The sequence below is a fragment of the Bactrocera tryoni genome, chromosome 5 (genome assembly GCF_016617805.1).
Source record: "Bactrocera tryoni isolate S06 chromosome 5, CSIRO_BtryS06_freeze2, whole genome shotgun sequence".
Classification (NCBI taxonomy): Eukaryota; Metazoa; Arthropoda; class Insecta; order Diptera; family Tephritidae; genus Bactrocera; species Bactrocera tryoni.
Genome location: NC_052503.1, coordinates 45,012,402 through 45,031,310, shown reverse-complemented (window position 1 = coordinate 45,031,310; position 18,909 = coordinate 45,012,402).

Sequence of the window (18,909 nt, the reverse complement as noted above, 5' to 3'; positions counted from 1 at the left end):
CGCTCATCAATATCTTATGGAAATTATTATTAGTTGTTTTGAAAACAGGCGACTTTTATTCGATACAGATGAAGGCACCAAGAGCGACTCTATCTCCAGTGGAGTACCACAAGGCTCGGTCCTAGGCCCCCTTCTATGGAACGTAATGTATGATGGGATATTAAGGAGACACCAATAGTCTTCCCAAGGCTTAAATTTAAGGATCACCTAGAATACACTGCAGGTAAAGCGAACAAAATCCTTATCAAGAATGATGGCAAATAAAGGTTGCGTGCGTTCCAGCCGGCGTTTTTTACTCGCAAAGGTAATGAGATCGGTTATGTTTTATGCGGCTTCAATATGGATCCAGGCGCCTGGCATCAAATCATATGCCAGACAAATAAACACAGTGCAGAAGCTGTCGGCACTAAGAGTTATCAGTGCTTTCAGAACAATTTCAAGTGATGCTGCTGAAGTAATAGCCAGTATGATGCCCATTGACATCCAGGGTGACGAACACGAGCAAATATACAAATTATCATAGCCAAAAGAGGAGAGAGAGTGAAAAGCTTAACGATATGGCAGCATCGGTGGCAAACCTCAGTCAAAGGATGGTGGACCTACAGACTCATACCGAATATCCATTCCTAGATCGACAGACGACATGGAGACCTGGATTTCCATCTAATCCAAATACTAAGTGGACTTGGATGCTTTAGAAGCTATCTGTACAGATTTCAGAGCGACATTAGTACGAATTGTCCGTCGTGTTCAGAGTGCTGTGAAGACTCTGAGCATGTATTCTTTTATTGCCCGTTATAAGTGCAAAAGAAAAACTACACTCGGTGGTAGTTTTACGGTGGAAAATTTGACTACACTCATGTGTCAGTCCACTGAGAACAAAGCGGCAGCCTCAATTATGACAAAACTGAGACATATAGAGCAGAGTAGGCGTCCGTCAGTCCGTGCCATAGAAGAGACTTAAATGTCTTATCACTCCCAGGTTAGGTTTTACTTAAAAAAAAACAAAAAAAAAACCTTGTCAGGAAATCAACTGCGCATATACGACACAAAAGGAAACAGTGGATACAGTTAGGCTCAGGACGCTGCTGCTAGTACTACATAGTATATAGGACATCATACAATCAACTCTCTTCTCCCGCCGGCAGCCATCGCGTGCGCATTGTACAATAACCACCAAAGAAAGATATACGCAAGAACAACGTTTAAAAATTATTTAATTTTATTATCAAAGTAATTGTTCTCCAATTGCAACCTTTCGTAATAATGGTGCGGTAAGTAAATTGTCGATTCTGCGGAGAAAATCCACAAAACAAAAAAAAATTAAATTTGCTTAACAATTAGTGTGTTTTGTTTTGAAAAGAAATCACATCGCTCTTATGGAAAACATTTAGCTATAGACGACGTAAAGGTTAAAAATCAAGCTGCTGAATCTCTATGTAAAATATTTGCTTAGATGTATGGAAATGCGGTCAAGGTAATTAAAGACTGCTTAGAAAAGACCTAATGTACAAAGACGTCATCTAGAGGCGTAAAAACCACTTGAACTATATGTATAATATCTACAGCGCAATCAAAAGCCACATATGTAATATGTATTGGTTTCATAGATATTTTGAAGAAGTGGTAATTGTTACAAAAGACCAATTTTCTTTACTACACACACTAATTTCATTCAATACAAAAAGGCAATATATTAGTTTTTACACCAAAGCATTTTTAACATAAAATGTGCTGAAGAATAGTTACTCATATTATTTTTTTAATACCAAATGTATGGGTAACATAACCGATATAAAATTAACTGAAAGAACGTAGACCATAATACTCGAAAATATTATTTGAAAAATAATTTTGTTGTTGACCTATTGCTGAGTTGTATTTTGGTAATTTTATTAATAGTAAAATTACTTTCTGAGATAGGAAAATAATGTTACTAACCATATTTGTATCAAATCACGTTATTACTATTCGCGATTTGAAACTTCTCTGGACGGTGAGAAGGGCCATTCCCCAATTTTAAGGGGGTATTCTCATGTAATTACTTCGAAAATTCGAGTTTTTTTTATATTTTGACAGTCAAATCTATTGAAAACATGCTGTGAAAAATTCAGACAGAAATTCATAGTATTTGATAAGTTACAGCTCATAGTCGCCGACAAGTCGTAAGCGACTGTCTACCAGGCGCCATGACAAGTCTCCAAGAATACTCAAAATTTAATAAAATTATTGAACAAAATGTTAGAAAAAATTCATATCCTGATTAATGTGACTAAAATTAAAATAAAGTTTTATACAAAAATTGATTGGCATTCATGACCCAATATTCATTAAGTATATTACTAACCATCGCCTTATTTTGACAGATCACGTTTGAGTCGTGTCAAAATGTGATGTTATTTTTGTTCAGTATTGTTTGGCAATTCATTAGTAAAATACTTACGACTGAACAACGTTTACAAACCTTTCAATTTTATTATGAAAACTCACGTAGACCCAGCATTCATTATTGGATAATATTCGACCGAGTATTACCACATCCAGCAGGCAGTACAGAAAACATAGCAACCGTAGCTGAGCATGTACAAGATGACTGTGGGGAATCGATGCGCCGTTTGCAGCAACACGGAATGACTGGACGCATTCTACGTCGATATTTTAAGCTGAAAGCGTAAAAATGAAACTTGTGCAAGAACTGAGCCGTTCACCCTTCCCAAGCCACATCGCTTCGCTTTATGAGGTGTTGCCAAGTTCCAAGAAGTTTCGAAGTTTTCGCGTCAAATTTTGTTCAGCGATGTGCCTATTTCTGGCTCAATAGGTACGTAAACAAGCAAAATTTCAGATTTCTTTGTAACCAAGAACAATCTGAAAAGATTCAATAATTCGCTGGAATCACCGGTTAATATTTCTCCAAAAACGATGCCGGTGAGAAATTATCCTTCAATGGCGACCGCTACCGCGCTACGATAACCGACTATTTGATGTCTGACAATGAAGCTCGTGATCTCGCCACTTCCCACACATCCCATCCATCAGTGGATTTATTGAGAGAACATTTCGGTGAGCAGATAATTTCACGTTGTGGGCCGTTTGATTTGCCACTAAGATCGTGTCACGCCGCACATTGGGGTAAATTGTGTCGATTTTGGAGATTAATTCAAAAATCAAAATTCAAGGTACAAGTGAATTTTTGGTATCAAACAAAAGTAGATAAGATCACTAACTGAACAAATATTTGGCAAAAAATTTACAGTTTTCTTGTAATATTCTCTGAAAATTGCAAATATGAAATATTGGTGAAATCGGTTCACAACCACGCCTTCTTCCAATATAACGCTATTTTGAATTCCATCTGATGCCTTCTCTGTATAATATATAGTACATTAAGAAGCAATGATGATAGCGGAATAAAACTTTACACAAATGCGGTATTTGAACTGAGGTATCCCTTGTGGAAAAATTGTCGTGATCGGACTATAACTTTTCAAGGTCCCTGATATCGAACACGAAGAATTCAGTGCCTAACCTAACCTAACCTAATTTTTCACCGAAAATATCGGTAAATCTCTCAGATATTTTCATGTTATTCAGAGGGCATCATTTTTATATTCTCGCAATAAAGTTGCTAATAACGGTATCTCGATTATCACTTTATCATGCGAGAGTATAAAATGTTCGGTGACACCGGAACTTAGCCCTTCTTTACTTGTTTTTAAATAGCTTTGAAGTCAGAACTTCTAATTCCCGTTCATTTAAACAATTGAATACTACATATTATTGTCTGCCTTATTTTTGCTATGGCAGTGATGGAGGAATTACCTGCAATTTCGAACTGTCAAAAGCGATGAATATGTTAACTTGGTAGTCGTCGTTAACATTTTTAATTTTCGTGGTGATATTGCAGAATGAAAAGGAAAGACAAGTAAAAATAGTTAGCTGAGTGTAATATCTATGAGACTCTGTGATAAATGATGATTGTGCAAAATAAGTAGATGTAGTAAATTGTGCAAGTTTTTCGCGCGAATTTTCTAATTGCATGAAAACCGAAATGATTTCCAAGTCCATGATTATTTTTATACTTATAATTGAAAGGAAACTTTAGGAAATCTGTCAGTAAGTGTCAGTATGTTCGTGTTATCGGTACGAAAATGAGCTTCGAACAAAGAGCAAACATTAAATTTTGTTTTAAAATTGGTAAATCTTTCACCGAAACGTTTCAATTGATGAAACAAGTTTATGACAATGATTGCCTATCCCGTAGCAGAGTGCACGAGTAGTTTCAACGTTTTCAAAGTTCTCGTGAGGACTTAAATGACGATCAAAAAATGAGCCAATCAAAATCCGTAATCACCGGAAATTCCATAGAAACTGTGCGTGAATTCATCAAAAATCAGCCGAAATCATCATTGAAATTAATTGAACTGGAATTGAACACCTCCCAAAAATCGATTTATCGCATTTTGACCGAAAATTTGGGCTTACGAAAGGTGTGTGCACAGTTTGTTCCGCACAAATTGACTGACGACCAAAAATTGCTCAGAATCCAACATTCGAAGGACGATAATTTGACCAAAAACACATTTTAACCATTAACTACTCATCTGATATGGCACCGCGCAACTTCCTCCTTTTCGGAAAAATGCATTTGCCCATGAAAGGATAGCGTTATGCAGACGTAGAGGCCATTCAAAAGGCTTGCACCGGCATACTGGCGGTCATACCGGCCGATGACCTAAAACACTCGTTTGACATGCTTTTGGACCGTGCAGAAAGTTATATTGAAGCAGAAGGAGACTATTTTGTATAAAATATGTAAATTGGTTTTGTAGAAAAAACCAATCTGTTCTGTGTTTTTTTTTTTTCAAGTCCTGTTTACTTTGGAAGACACCTTGTATTAGAGCGTTCGCCATGGACAGGAACAGGTGGTAATCACTTGGCGCTATGTCCGGGCTAAATGGTGGATGCGAGAAAACGTCCCATCCGAGCTCCCGTAGTTTCTGACAAGTCATCAACGAAGTGTGGGGTCTGGCGTTTTCCTGGTGGAACACTACAACCTTGGGCACTGTTTGGGACGATTCCCCGGCCTTCGATCATGACCGTTTTCGCTTGATATTGTCGTATGTAATTTATTTTTCGTCGCCAGTCACCATTTGCTTCAAAGATGGGTCGAGTTCGTTCCGTTTCAGCAGCATATCATAGGCGTTGATTCGGTCCAGACGGTTTTTTTTTGCGTCAAATCATGAGGCACCCAAACATCAACCTTTTTTGTGTATCCAGCCTTCTGCAAATGATTTAAAATGGTTTGGTGACTAACTCCCATCTTCTGGGCGATGTCACGAAATGCCTCATGCCGGTCTAACTCGATGTGATTTCCACGTCGTGACAGCCCTTCCGCCGGTTGGTTTGAAGGGCCCATACACGACACACATGTGCGTTCGATCTGTGCGAATTCGTTTCGCTTATACACAAGACACAATCCATTTTGCTTTCGTTCTTCACACAGTTAACATGTGCGACTCATCGGTTGCTGTCATCGCCCAAGCCTCTGCACCATATAGCAGGACGGGAATTATGAGTGACTTATAGAGTTTGGTTTTTGTTCGTCGAGAGATAACTTTACTTCTCAATTGCCTACCCAGTCCGAAGTAGCACCTGTTGGCAAGAGCAATCCTGCGTTGGATTTCCTGGCTGACATTGTTGGTGGTGTTAATGCTGGTTCCTAAATAGACGAAATTATCTACAATTTCAAAGTTATGACTGTCAACAGTGACGTGAGAGCCAAGTCGCTAGTGCGACGACTGTTTGTTTGATGACAGGAGGAATTTCGTTTTGCTCTCGTTCACTACCAGACCCATTTTCTGTGATTCCTTGTCCAGCCTGGAGAAAGCAGAACTAACGGCGCGGGTGTTGAGGCCGATGATATCAATATCGTCGGCATACGCCAGCAGCTGTACACTCTTATAGAAGATGGTACCTTCTCTGTTTAGTTCTGCAGCTTGAAATATTTTCTCCAGAAGCAGGTTGAAGAAGTCGCACTATAGGGAGTCGCCTTGTCTGAAACCTCGTTTGGTATCGAACGGCTCGGAGAGGTCCTTCCCGATCCTGACGGTGCTTTGAGGTGGTGTGTGTCGATTCTCCTTTCACGGGTCTTTTCCAAGATTTGGCGTATGGTGAATATCTGGTCGGTTGTTGATTTTCATGGTCTGAAGCCACACTGATAAGGTCCAATCAGTTTGTTGACGGTGGGCTTTTATCTTTCACACAATACGCTCGATAGAAACTTATATGCGATGTTGAGGAGGCTGATCCTACGGTCGTTGGCGCAGATTGTGGGGTCTCCTTTTTTATGAATTGGTCATAGCACACTTAATTTCCAATCGTTGGGCATGCTTTCGTCCGACCATATTTTACAAAGAGTTCTTCGCCGCCGTGTTTGAATAGCTCGGCCGGCAGTCCGTCGGCCCCTGCCGCTTTGTTGTTCTTCAGACGGGTAATTGCTATTCGAACTTCTTCTTGGTCGGGCAATGGAACGTCTGCTCCATCGTCATCGATTGGGGAATCGGGTTCTCCTTCTCCTGGTGTTGTGCGTTCACTGCCATTCAGCAGGCTGGAGAAGTGTTCCCTCCATAATTTAAGTATGCTCTGGGCATCAGTGACTAGATCACCTTTGGGGGTTCTACAGGAATACGCTCCGGTCTTGAAACCTTCCGTAAGCCGCCACATTTTTTCGTAGAATTTTCGAGCATTACCCCTGTCGGCCAGCTTATCAAGCTCTTCGTACTCACGCATTTCAGCCTCTTTCTTCTTCTGTCTGCAAATGCGTCTCGCTTCCCTCTTCAACTCTCGGTATCTATCCCATGCCGCACGTGTAGTGGTCGATCGTAACATTGCGAGGTAGGCAGTCTGTTTTCTCTCCTCGTCGTACCAGCTGTTCTTTTGCACTTTCCAAAAACCAATGGTTTTTGTTGCAGCTGTACGTAAGGAATTTGAAATGCCGTCCCACAGTTCCCTTGTACCGAGTTGTTGACGAGTGCTCTCAGAGAGCAGGAGTGCAAGTCGAGTAGAAAATCGTTCGGCTGTCTGTTGTGATTGCTGCTTCTCGACACCGAACCTTCCTTGTGTTTGTTGGCGTGCGTTTTTTGCTGCACAGAGGCAGGTGCGAATCTTGGCTGCAGCAAGATAGTGGTCCGAGTCGATGTTAGGACCTCGGAGCGCACGCACATCTAAAACACTGGAGACGTGTCTTCCGTCTATCACAACATGATCGATCTGGTTGGTAGTTTTTCGATCCGGAGACAGCCAAGTAGCTTGATGAATCTTCTTATGCTGGAATCTAGTACTACAGATAACCATATTTCGGGCCCCGACGAAGTCAAATCAGCCTTAACCCATTTGGGGATATTTCGTCGTGGAGGCTGAATTTACCGACCGTATTGCCAAATATACGAACCAAGCACGATTTTGACATCGTGGCGGGGGCAGCTCTCATAAGCGCGCTCCAAGCGCTCATAAAAGGCATCTTTGGTCACATCGTCCTTCTCTTCCGTCGGGGCGTGGGCGCAAATCAGCGATATGTTGAAGAACCTCGCTTTGATGCGGATTGTGGCTAGACGTTCATTCACCGCAGTGAATGATAGTACTCGGCGACGGAGTCTCTCTCCCACCACGAATCCAACACCAAACTTGCGCTCCTTTATATGGCCACTGTAGTAAATGTCACAGGGACCTACTCGTCTCTGTCCTTGTTCCGTCCATCGCATTTCTTGGATGGCGGTGATGTCAGCCTTTATTTTTGCGAGGACATCAACCAGCTGCGCAGCGGCACCTTCCCAATTAAGAGTCCGGACATTCCAGGTGCATGCCCTCAAATCGTAGTCTTTATTTCGTTTGCCAAACCAAAGCGCACAACCCTATCCAGGGGATGTTTCGCCTTCGAACGGATGTTCTTAGGCTACCCAGAGGATACTTGGTCAAAGACCGGAAGTAGTGAGCTGCTTGAGCCATGTGTAAAAGAATCGTTTCTGACCACTCCCAAGTGAATGGCGATCAGAAAACTTTCCTCACTTGTGTGAACTTCTACACATGATTCCATCGCTTCACCTACCCCAAATTAAATATGCTAATATCAAATTCTCAATATTAAAGAAAATCATTAGCGAATTTTTCCAAATAGGATGAAATTGTTAGTCCCTTATTTCAGTACGACACATGCTGGATACATCCCGGACTCGTCGCATTTTCGTTTATGGTGTATGATTAATTTTTAATGTAGATGGTATAAAAGAGATTGTGTAGATAATCCGAATTTATTGCAGAAACTATAAATAGTTTCGTAGAAGCGACTAAGTGGCTAAGTGACTAAATAAAATCGTAAAAGAGATCATCTGTGGGGCCTACTAAAGTATATAATTTAATTACTGAACTTAGCTTCAAATCTCTGCAAAAGTATTAAAGTAAACGCTTTGTCAACAAGCAAACCGCAGAAATCGAAATGTATATGTGTAGTACATGGCCAACTGAGTTGCACACAGCAGCATTACCTAACTGTTGCCTGTTCTCATGGAAGATAACTCATGGCGGATGCAACGTACGACACCAAAGGGAATATGCACACATACCACTCGTCTAATTTTAAGTAAATCTACAGAAAGTTATTTAGGCAATAAATAATGAGAAGAGAGTGCTGGCAAGCATTCTTCAAGCTATAAATCCATCCACTACAAATGTGAAAATCTATGGCCATAGTTTTGCGTTCTAACACAGCAACAGTATGTAGATGAGTAACTGTGGTAATGACAAATATATATATTCACTTTCATACCAACAACTGAAAATCGGAGCTAACAAAATATACTCAACCGAAACGCTTAGACTTTGATTATGAGTTGCAAGGTTGCATAACGATACCGTGTTTGTTGCTCCTAATATGGTCGCACATACGTATATAATCGCAGTTGACTGCAGAGAGACGGTCAAATGAACATTAATTTTGCCATTTAATCAATAATTGTTATAAGCTGGAGTCCACATTTCTGGTATTTGGGAGCTTCAACGGTTTTTGTCGTCTTTGGGAAATTTTTGCTCATAAGACTTTTAGAGTAAAAGCATGATCCGTGCAAATTTTTATATTATTATATTATATTAATTACTTCTTGATTTATGTACTGGAAAGTAAAATAATCATTTGGAATTGATTATAAGGTAGGAGTTTTTAAAATGGTTATAGCCGAGTTACAACAGCGCGTCAGTCGTCGTTTGGTTTCAAACGGCTCGGAGAAGTTCTTCCCGATCGTGACGGAGCTTTTGGTGTTGCTCAACGTCAGTTTACATAGAAGTATTAATTTTTCGGGGATACCAAATTCAGACATCGCGGCATAAAGGCAGCTTCTTTTCGTGCTGTCAAAGGTAGCTTTGAAATCGACGAAGAAGTGGTGTGTGTCGATTATCTTTTCACGGGTAGTCCTTATTTCGTTTACCATGGTCGTCATCAAAAAAGGGGTCTCTCATCTGAAGCTGGTTGTTACTTTTTATTGGGGGTGTTTTATACGTAGCGAGTTCCAAACTCAGCGCACAACCCTATGTAGGGGATTTTTCGCCTTCTCACTTTAGCTCGCCTTCAAACGGATGTTCTTTGGCTACCCAGAGTGTACTTGGAAGTCGTAAGCTGCTTGAGCTATATGTAAAAGAATCAATTCTGGCCACTCCCAAGTGTATGGCGATCAGAGAACTTTTCTCACTTGCGTCAACTTCTACACATGACTAGACTCACTTAGTTCCATTAGCACATTTTGCTTAATGTATGAAATATTTGTTTTTCATTTTTTCATTGCGCCGATCACTACATCTTTATGATTTCTTTAATCGAATGCAGTATTCGATTACATTAAGTATGATGATTAAAGAAATCATAAAGATGTAGTGATCGGCGCAATGAACCTTAAGTTGTTAATTATAAGTTCATGTATGCGATGCTGGGTCGATACCCTAGCAGCAAATACGTTAAATCGATTTTTCCTGACTGAGCCTTTTGAGCCTTGGTGGCTTGCAATGAAGATAATCTGACCTTGACTAATAAGATTCGAACAAGCTGCACACATTTTTTAAGTTTTTTATATTACAGCGATATCAAAGTTTTAGGTGATACGTACAACCGTTAGGTGAACAAAACTGTAATACTCTGTGGCAACAGGTTGGAAAAAAAATATATGGCATTTCGCTCCCTGACCCCTCCTTGTTTCGGCCATCCAACTCCTTCGATCTAATTATACGCGTACGGGAATTTAAAAATCTTAATGGTTATGGGCACCGAGATTTATTTAAAAATATTAAACAAAATTTCGGATTCCCACCAAACTTTACAGAAACACTACCTGGGCCATAATGAAGGTCGTACTAACGTTTCAGTCAAAATCTTTCCAGCAGCTTCAGAGTCTATGAGTCACATATGTATGTACATTAGGATGCTTCCAAAAAAAATTTTAAATTTTTTTAAATTTTTTTTCCAACTCTTACTCCGCCAAATGTTAGTGATTGATAAACAAAAAATCCTCCTTCAAACCAGGCGCTGTAGCTTAATTCTAAGGGGTCGTTATTTTTGTTTCGGTTCCCATAACATAGGAATTTTCGTTTTTTCATTCAAACTAAAATTTAGTTGGCTTTTCAAACTTTAAAAATTATCAGGATAATAATAACTTTTTATCAAACCATAGTTATCCACCATCCTATTTACTTCAACATTGCTTCAGGAAAAAAAATTTAAGATAACATATGATTTACTAACTTGTACATATGATCAGCACCGAGGACCGCATGTCTACTTCCTTACTTTTATCCACAATACCTTTCACTAGAAAAATTCTCTTCCACTATAAATAAATTCGATATCCATAGAAAAATTTTTAAAATTTAACCCTATCTTTAAATTTATTTATTCCAGGTACTATGTTCAGTTGTATTAGAACAACTACGGGTTAAAATATTCTGCATTCAACCTTAATTTGTGTCCGATTTCCTTTAAAACATTAACATAAAAGAAAAATATATTATTCTGAACAATTACGGAACATTTTTTTTAAATTTACTCGAAATGTTTCAAATATCTTAAGGATAGTATATGAAAATTTGTCATCTATTAAAAGTTAAATTTGAAAACACGAAAAATAATCTTTAGTTTGTTTGTTTAAATATTAGAGAAGTAATTAAAGAAAATGTAGTTTGCATTTAATGATATTGTATTAATGTAATATATCTTCAAAATAATTTAACTATTTACTCATAATAAATGAATGCGACTAAGACTGGACGTTACTGTTAATTTGATAGGCTACATGGATATACGAGTATAAGAATATGAATATTAAACTATTCTATAATGTCTGTGAACAAAAAATAGTAATACTTTTTAATCAAATTTTTTGGTACTGAAACTTCAGTTGGATTGATACAAATTATTCAAAAAGGGTCGAGGATGCGTTGACGACGAACCGGACGAAAGTAAAGTAAAGGAATTGTTGCTTGAGAAATGATGAATAACAGTCAGGGGTCTTAATGCTATCGGAAGGAGCAGTGAAAACCATTTTGGCCTAAGAAAAGTGAAAGCATGAAAAAACCCACGTCAAAGCAAATCAAAAACCAAGGTTATGTTAACAGTTTTCGCGAATTATCAAGGTGTGGTGAGTCGTATGTATTTGTTATATGTGGGTAAAATAAAATATGTATAACAGAAAATATTAAATCAGTGAGTGGTAAACCCAAAGTCATTCAAAAGTTGCAACGTCTAAGAATTTTAATTAAAATTTAAGAAAGAGCTTTAATATTGAATTTTTTCCCATGAACACCAAACGGACTTAATTGCTGACCAGAATGGGTTAAATATGCACACATTTGTTTGGTCATATGTACATGGTATGAAAAATTTATAAAATAAATGTGTAAACGTTGAGGAGATTCAGTTTTTTACACATGTGAAAGAAAACCATTTCAAAACTTTAAACAAAATAGTAGCTCAATATATTAAACACTCATACTTATTTATAATTCGTACATCCCTTATCTTTTAATTATATAAGTATGTACATATATCAATTTGCGCTAAAGATTTCTATGGAAATAAATGCGGTTATTATAATACATACTGAATATACATTTGTGAATTTTACGCATTTACAATTACATTTATATGGTTTTAAGTATGGAAAACTTCACAAAAAATTGTCGCTTTTTGAGCAATTATACATAATCCTGCTTTGCGTCAGCTAAAAGCTTCTTTCCATAATTTTTAATTAAAATAGCACTGAGTCCATTCACAAGCAGATGCCGTTTCGCTGAAATATCTTTTCAGTGCACTCACTAGTTGGCCTGCCTTTACGTCACTCCGCAGGGTAAAGGCTTCGTGGAAGTAGAGCTGAAAGTAATTTCTTTGAAACCATAAAAAATATTTATTTATTTTACTTACTAGCTTTTTGCACCAAGTTTGGTTTGAGCAGATAATATACTGCATTTAAAATACAGACTAAATAATTAGCATAATAATGTGAAGTAGTGACAATAAGTAACAAAACCATAACTCATTCATGTAGAAAGCATTAATTAAGTAATTAAAATTCAATGTAATAATATATTATTCCGAAAATTGGAACTCGCTTTTCTTCAACGAAACTTCTCAGCAGCAACATCTCTATCATCACCTTTGGGGGTTCTACAACCTTCTCCGACAGCTTGTCAAGCTCTTCATACTCACGCATTTCGGCCACTTTCTTTTCTGTCTGCTTCCCTCTTCAACTCTCGGTGTCTATCCCATCCCGCATGTGTTATGGTCGATCGTAACGTTGCAAGGTAGGCAGTCTGTTTTCTCTCCTCTGCGACATGTCACTCGCACCATTTTATACGTAAGGAGTTTAAAATGCCGTCCCACAGTTCCCTTATACCGAGTTGTTGGCGAGTGCTCTCAGAAAGCAGGAGTGTAAGTCGAGAAGAAAATCGTTCTGCTGTCTGTTGTGATTGCAGCTTCTCGACGTCGAACCTTCCTTGTGTTTGATGACGTGCGTTTTTTTGCTGCACAGAGGCGGGTGTGAATCGTGGCTGCAACAAGATAGTGGTCCGAGTCCATATTAGAACCTCGGAGCGCACGCACATCTAAAACACTGGATACGTGTCTTCCGTCTATCACGACATGATCGATCTGGTTGGTGATTTTTCGATCCGGAGACAGCCAGGTGGCTTGATGAATTTTCTTATGCTGGAATCCAGTAGTACAGATAACCATATTTCGGGCCCCGACGAAGTCGATCAGCAACGATCTATTTGGGGATGTTTCGTCGTGGAGGCTGAAGTTGCCGACCGTAGTGCCATTTAATAACAATTTAAATGAAATTTTAAAATATGCATTTATGTAAAAATTTTTCGGAATTTTTTAATCTTTGCTTTTTTTTTATGTTTCTTAGTAAGCATAAGTAAACAAATTATATTATCTAATTATAATTGAATTATACCCTGAACAGGGTATATTAAGTTTGTCACGATGTTTGTAACACCCAGAAAGAAGCGTTGGAGACCTTATAAAGTATATAGTATATAAATGAACAGTATGTTGAGCTGAGTCGATTTAACCATGTCCGTCTGTCTCTCTGTCCGTCCGTCCGTCCGTCCGTCCGTCCGTCCGTCCGTCCGTCTGTATATATACGAACTAGTCCCTCACTTTTTAAGATATTCTTTTGAAATTTTGCAAGCTTCATTTTCTCTTCAAGAAGCTGCTCATTTGTCGGGACGGTCGATATCGGACCACTATAACATATAGCTGCCATATAAACTGAACGATCGGAATAAAGTTCTTGTATGGAAAACTTTCACATTTGACAATGTATCTCCACCAAATTTGGTATAAATTATTTTCTAAGGCAAGAATGTAATCTCCGAAGAAATTGTTCAGATCGGATTACTACAGCATATAACTTCCATACAAACTGAACACATAGTTACTAAAAGAAATGCACCTGTGAAGGGTATATTAGCTTCGGTGCAGCCGAAGTTAACGTTTTTTCTTGTTTTTAATTTATTTCGTTTAATGTGTAAAACACAAAATAGCAAAAGCGGTTCATTTTTTTTTTTGTTTTTAAGTAATAACGCGACTAAACTTCACGCTTCAATAAAAAAAAATAAAATTAAACATTACTTTCAATGATAGTGTAAATGAAATTAAATTTAAAAAAATACAAAAATGTCATTTGTTCATCGCAAATCTGCCTTTTATATTTTGAACTTATCTTGTAAAGCTCATTAACTTTCAAATGATTTTTTCTATAACTGAATGTATTTTATTTTAAATTTCTAATATTTTTTGATAAATAACATGTGTATAAAGTGGTAATCATATAATCTTAATCACAAGGAATTAAATTTTTACGCAAATATGATAAATTAGCTTTTACACCAACGCAATTAGAAAGCTGTATTTTATCCTAAAAATACAATGTTCCAGCACATAAAGTGTAGCTTTTGGAAAATGACATGAAATATGGCGCTAACTGACCACATCTAACATAAATTTTGTTTAGACGTGTTTGTTTCGAGACTCGAATCGTTTTCATTAACAAAGCTGGTGACCTTGTGTAATTGTCAGGACATGTATGTATATTCAAAGTCGCATACTCGCTTGTGGAACAGCGTACATTTTCTGATTACTGTAATAAATTATCATATCGTATTTTTGTGTTCGATTGGAAGCGTTGGCCAGTTGCGGCGACAATTAAGCACGTTGTTGCTGTCAAATGAATTTTGCTTTTAATTGCGAATATTATTGCAGAGCGCTTTTGATGGTTTCAATAGTTGAATGTTTCCTGTTGTTAGTTTAAAAATTATGAAATATATATATATAGTATATATATCTCAGAAAGTATATTTAAATGATTTTGTTTATAATGAAATTCATACCAGGGAAAGCTTTGAATTGGTTATACCAATTTTTAAAAATTCTGAAATTAAATTTTGGGCTTAGGATACATACAGTGAGAAACTTCCAGGATAAGATGAGATTTATGACAGTCAACGCTAAAGTAGAATCGATGTGATTTGCTTTTTAAGGTGACAACGATTCCTCAATCGTATTGCGAAAAGTTTTAAGCTTGTTATTGAAGAAGTGAGTACGACTAAATTGCATTATTATTGTCTTAAAAAATTTCAATTTAAATTTCATATGTACTAAATACAATTAAAATTTTAAACCATATTGTCGGAAAAATACTGAAAGTTTACTTAATAACCTTGTTAAATTTGTCTGTTAAATTTTACTGGTATGTTTCTAACCTCCGCTTTGATGTTGAGATAGGATTATATCGGAATATAGTACTTTCTATTTTAAGCCATACGAATGATGTGTTTATTTTTCTCTAGTTTTAGTTAATGTTATACATCTAATGTACTGAATATTTATATAATTGCCTTTTAATAAGTAAGGCACGGTTTATATGGAATATAAATAGCTTCTTTACTTTGGACCATTTTTTAAAGGAAAAATGATAAAATGTTTTAGAAAGTCAACGCGTACACCTTAATGTGCTTATACTATTTACTATAGAAAAATACACTTCACAGAGCCTCTACGGAAAAGAGCAACGATTAATTATTAATATTTGTTTTCTAAATCTTCTAAATTTGAGTGTATTGAAAAACACATGCAATTTATATACATATAATTAAGTATCTTATCTTTATCAAAAGGCAAAATTTCGCACAGAGCTGTGATTCTGTTCCTTTTTAAGACCTCACTGTTTTAATAACGACTCTTTTAATGTATGAAAACTTCTCAATGATACCAAACGAGTAAGGAAACTGTTTGATTTTCACTTCTTAACGCCTTAGTATATTACCGTTATAAATTAAATGTGCTTTTTGTAGCGACATAAAAAAAAATACTTCGCAATAGTAAAGCCAAACTGACAAGTAGAAGTATATCTTGCTATTCTGTTCTATGCCGAGACCTACAATTCATATATGTAGTTTGATAAATATGATCAGTTGAGTAAGTATCAACTAGTGCGAACACTAGTCTAGTTCAACCTTTCTTTTCGATCCTCTCTTTCATATTATAATTATATCAAAGCTTGCATTGTTTCCGGAAACGTTTTCCTTTGTGTCCTTTTTTTTTTAAACCGGACCTTTGATTTCATATATTAAATTTTTCGATCACACCCTGTTCGCGTAATTCATCAGTTAGGCAATAGGTGACTAATGATTTAGGTACAATCATTTTGCATATAAAACAATTTCGTCACATGTTTTCTTTACTGTGTTTGTACTAAAGATCGTTGAGAACATTTTTCTGCAAAATTGCAATGAAACCGAAAGTGGGGAAAAGGGAGCAGTAATACAGATATGCATCGTCTTGCACTTGATTGAAATTATTATATGTGACCTGGTCTACGGAAAGGGGGCTTAGGTGCCAAAAAAAAGGAGAACAATTAATGAGATAACGAGAAACTGACGATTATTTTTAATAGCTTTTCCCAGAAAACTAGTTTTCGGTTAGCTCCCTTTTCGTAGACCAGGACACATAAGTATGTTGTTATTATTCTGATAGTCATGCCTCAAATAAATATTGCACAATTAGTGGAAAATATTGAAGTTTGGCTTTCTAAATTTCTGCTGGTAACTCTAAAGATCTGAAGCAATATCCATATGTAGCTGTAGATATACTACGTATGTAGACATGTAATTATACTTTTGCAACATGCTGCTATAGAGAATAATAGTTCTTCGACTTAGATATAGCGAGACATACACTATATATGTATATTTATATATATATATATATATAAATGATCAGGAGGACGAGAACATTTAAGAACGGGTGATTGTATGTCTGTCTGTCCGTCCGTCCGTGCAAACTGTACTTGAGTAAAAATTCAAATATCTCATTGAAACATATTATATGGGTACAAAAAAATTTCGAGTTCGTAAGATTGCGTAACCGAAAACATATAAAGTGCCATAACTAAACACTTAATTAATATATAAAGCTGTAATTTTGTACAGAGGATCGCAGTAGCACCTGTGGGCTGTGGGCTGAATATTTAGAACAAGTAAAAGTAGTAAAGTGGATGAAATCGGATGATAACCCCACAAACACTGTTAAAAACCACTAAAGGCGCGATAAATCAAAAACTGAATACGCTAGGGAGCCGATGTGAAAATTGGACGTCGGGCGTGACATCGCCCACTTTTTGATGAAATCCCATATTTCAGGACACGATCAACCCATTTCGACAAACTTTGGTGCCTGGCATTCTTCTTTATGCCATATTGTGAAATTGGGCGAAATCGGACTACAACTTCCCATATAGCACAGTTTTAAACTCCACTTGATTTATTAAGATTCCAGTACACAATTCAAAAATCTTAAAATAATGGAATAAAACTTTGCATGACCAATATCTTAAGTGTGTGCCATCTTATGTCCAAAAATTTTTCAAATCCAATAAAATCTGTTCCAGCCCCTAGGTTCCGAGTATGTGGACCCCGGTACCTATAATTGACTTTTGATCGAAAATGTTGGTCAATGTGTGAAATATACTACTGTGTACTTATAGGAAAAAAATTTAGCGATTCGAAAAACACGCGAAGTATATGTAAATTAAAAATCACAGTATTTTAACTTAAAGTAAGGGGTATCCTTCTCTTATAAGGTTTGTCTGTATGAAAAAAACGGGTTGAATCGGACCAATATCAGGAATTTCGAACATTCAGCTAATTTTACTCTATGTGATTAAACACTAATGATTTTTAATTAAATTTAAAAGTCCTAATGTTTTTATCCATATTTCAAACTTTCGCATAAAGTTCTCAGCAGCCAGATTGCCACACTGGAGATGCCGAATCGCGAAATATGTATATGGTAAAGGACAACCTACGTATGGATATGTAATTATTTGTACATCTGTTTTCGTGCCTGATAATATCCCATATTAAGCTTTTAGTATATTTACATAGTTAAAACTGATTTGAAGTGTTTCAGAAACAACGTAGAAAAGGTAGTAGTGGTACTATCATTTCAAGAGTAACAAGAGTACCCAAAAATCCACGGGACTTTTAGCTTTCCAATATTTATACCCTGAACAGGGTATAAGCTGCTCATTTGTCGGAACTGCCGATATCGGACCACTATAACATATAGCTGCCATACAAACTGAACGAAAGGAATCAAGTTCCTATATGGAAAACTTTCACATTTGACAATGTATCTTCCCAAAATTTGGCACAAGTTATTTTTAAAAGACAACAATGTAATTTCCGAAGAAATTGTTCAGGCCGGTTAACTATAGCATAAAACTGCCATACAAAAGGAACTATCGGAATCAAATGCTTGCATGAGTAACTTCCTCACTTAACGATATATCTTTACGAAATTTGGTATGAGTTATTATTCATATAAATAGTGTAATATACGGAGAAATTATTCAGATCGGCTTACTAAAGCATATATGTAGCTTCCATACAAACTGAACACATAGTTACTGAAAAAAATGCATAGGCGTAGACACCGCTTAAGCTATTATAGCCGAGTTAACAACAGCGCGCCAGTTGTTTCTTCTTTTCGCTACGTGGCGCCAGTTGGATATTTCAAGCGAAGCCAGGTCCTTCTCCACTTGGTCCTTCCAACGGAGTGGAGGTCTTCCTCTTCCTCTGCCTCCCCTGGCGGGTACTGCGTCGAAGACTTTCAGAGCTGGAGTGTTTTGATCCATCCGGACAACATGACCTAGCCAGCGTAGCCGCTGTCTTTTAATTCGCTGAACTATGTCAATGTCGTCGTATATCTCGTACAGCTCATCGTTCCATCGAATGCGATATTCGCCGTGGCCAATGCGCAAGGACCATAAATCTTTCGCAGAATTTTTCTGTCGAAAACTCGCAACGTCG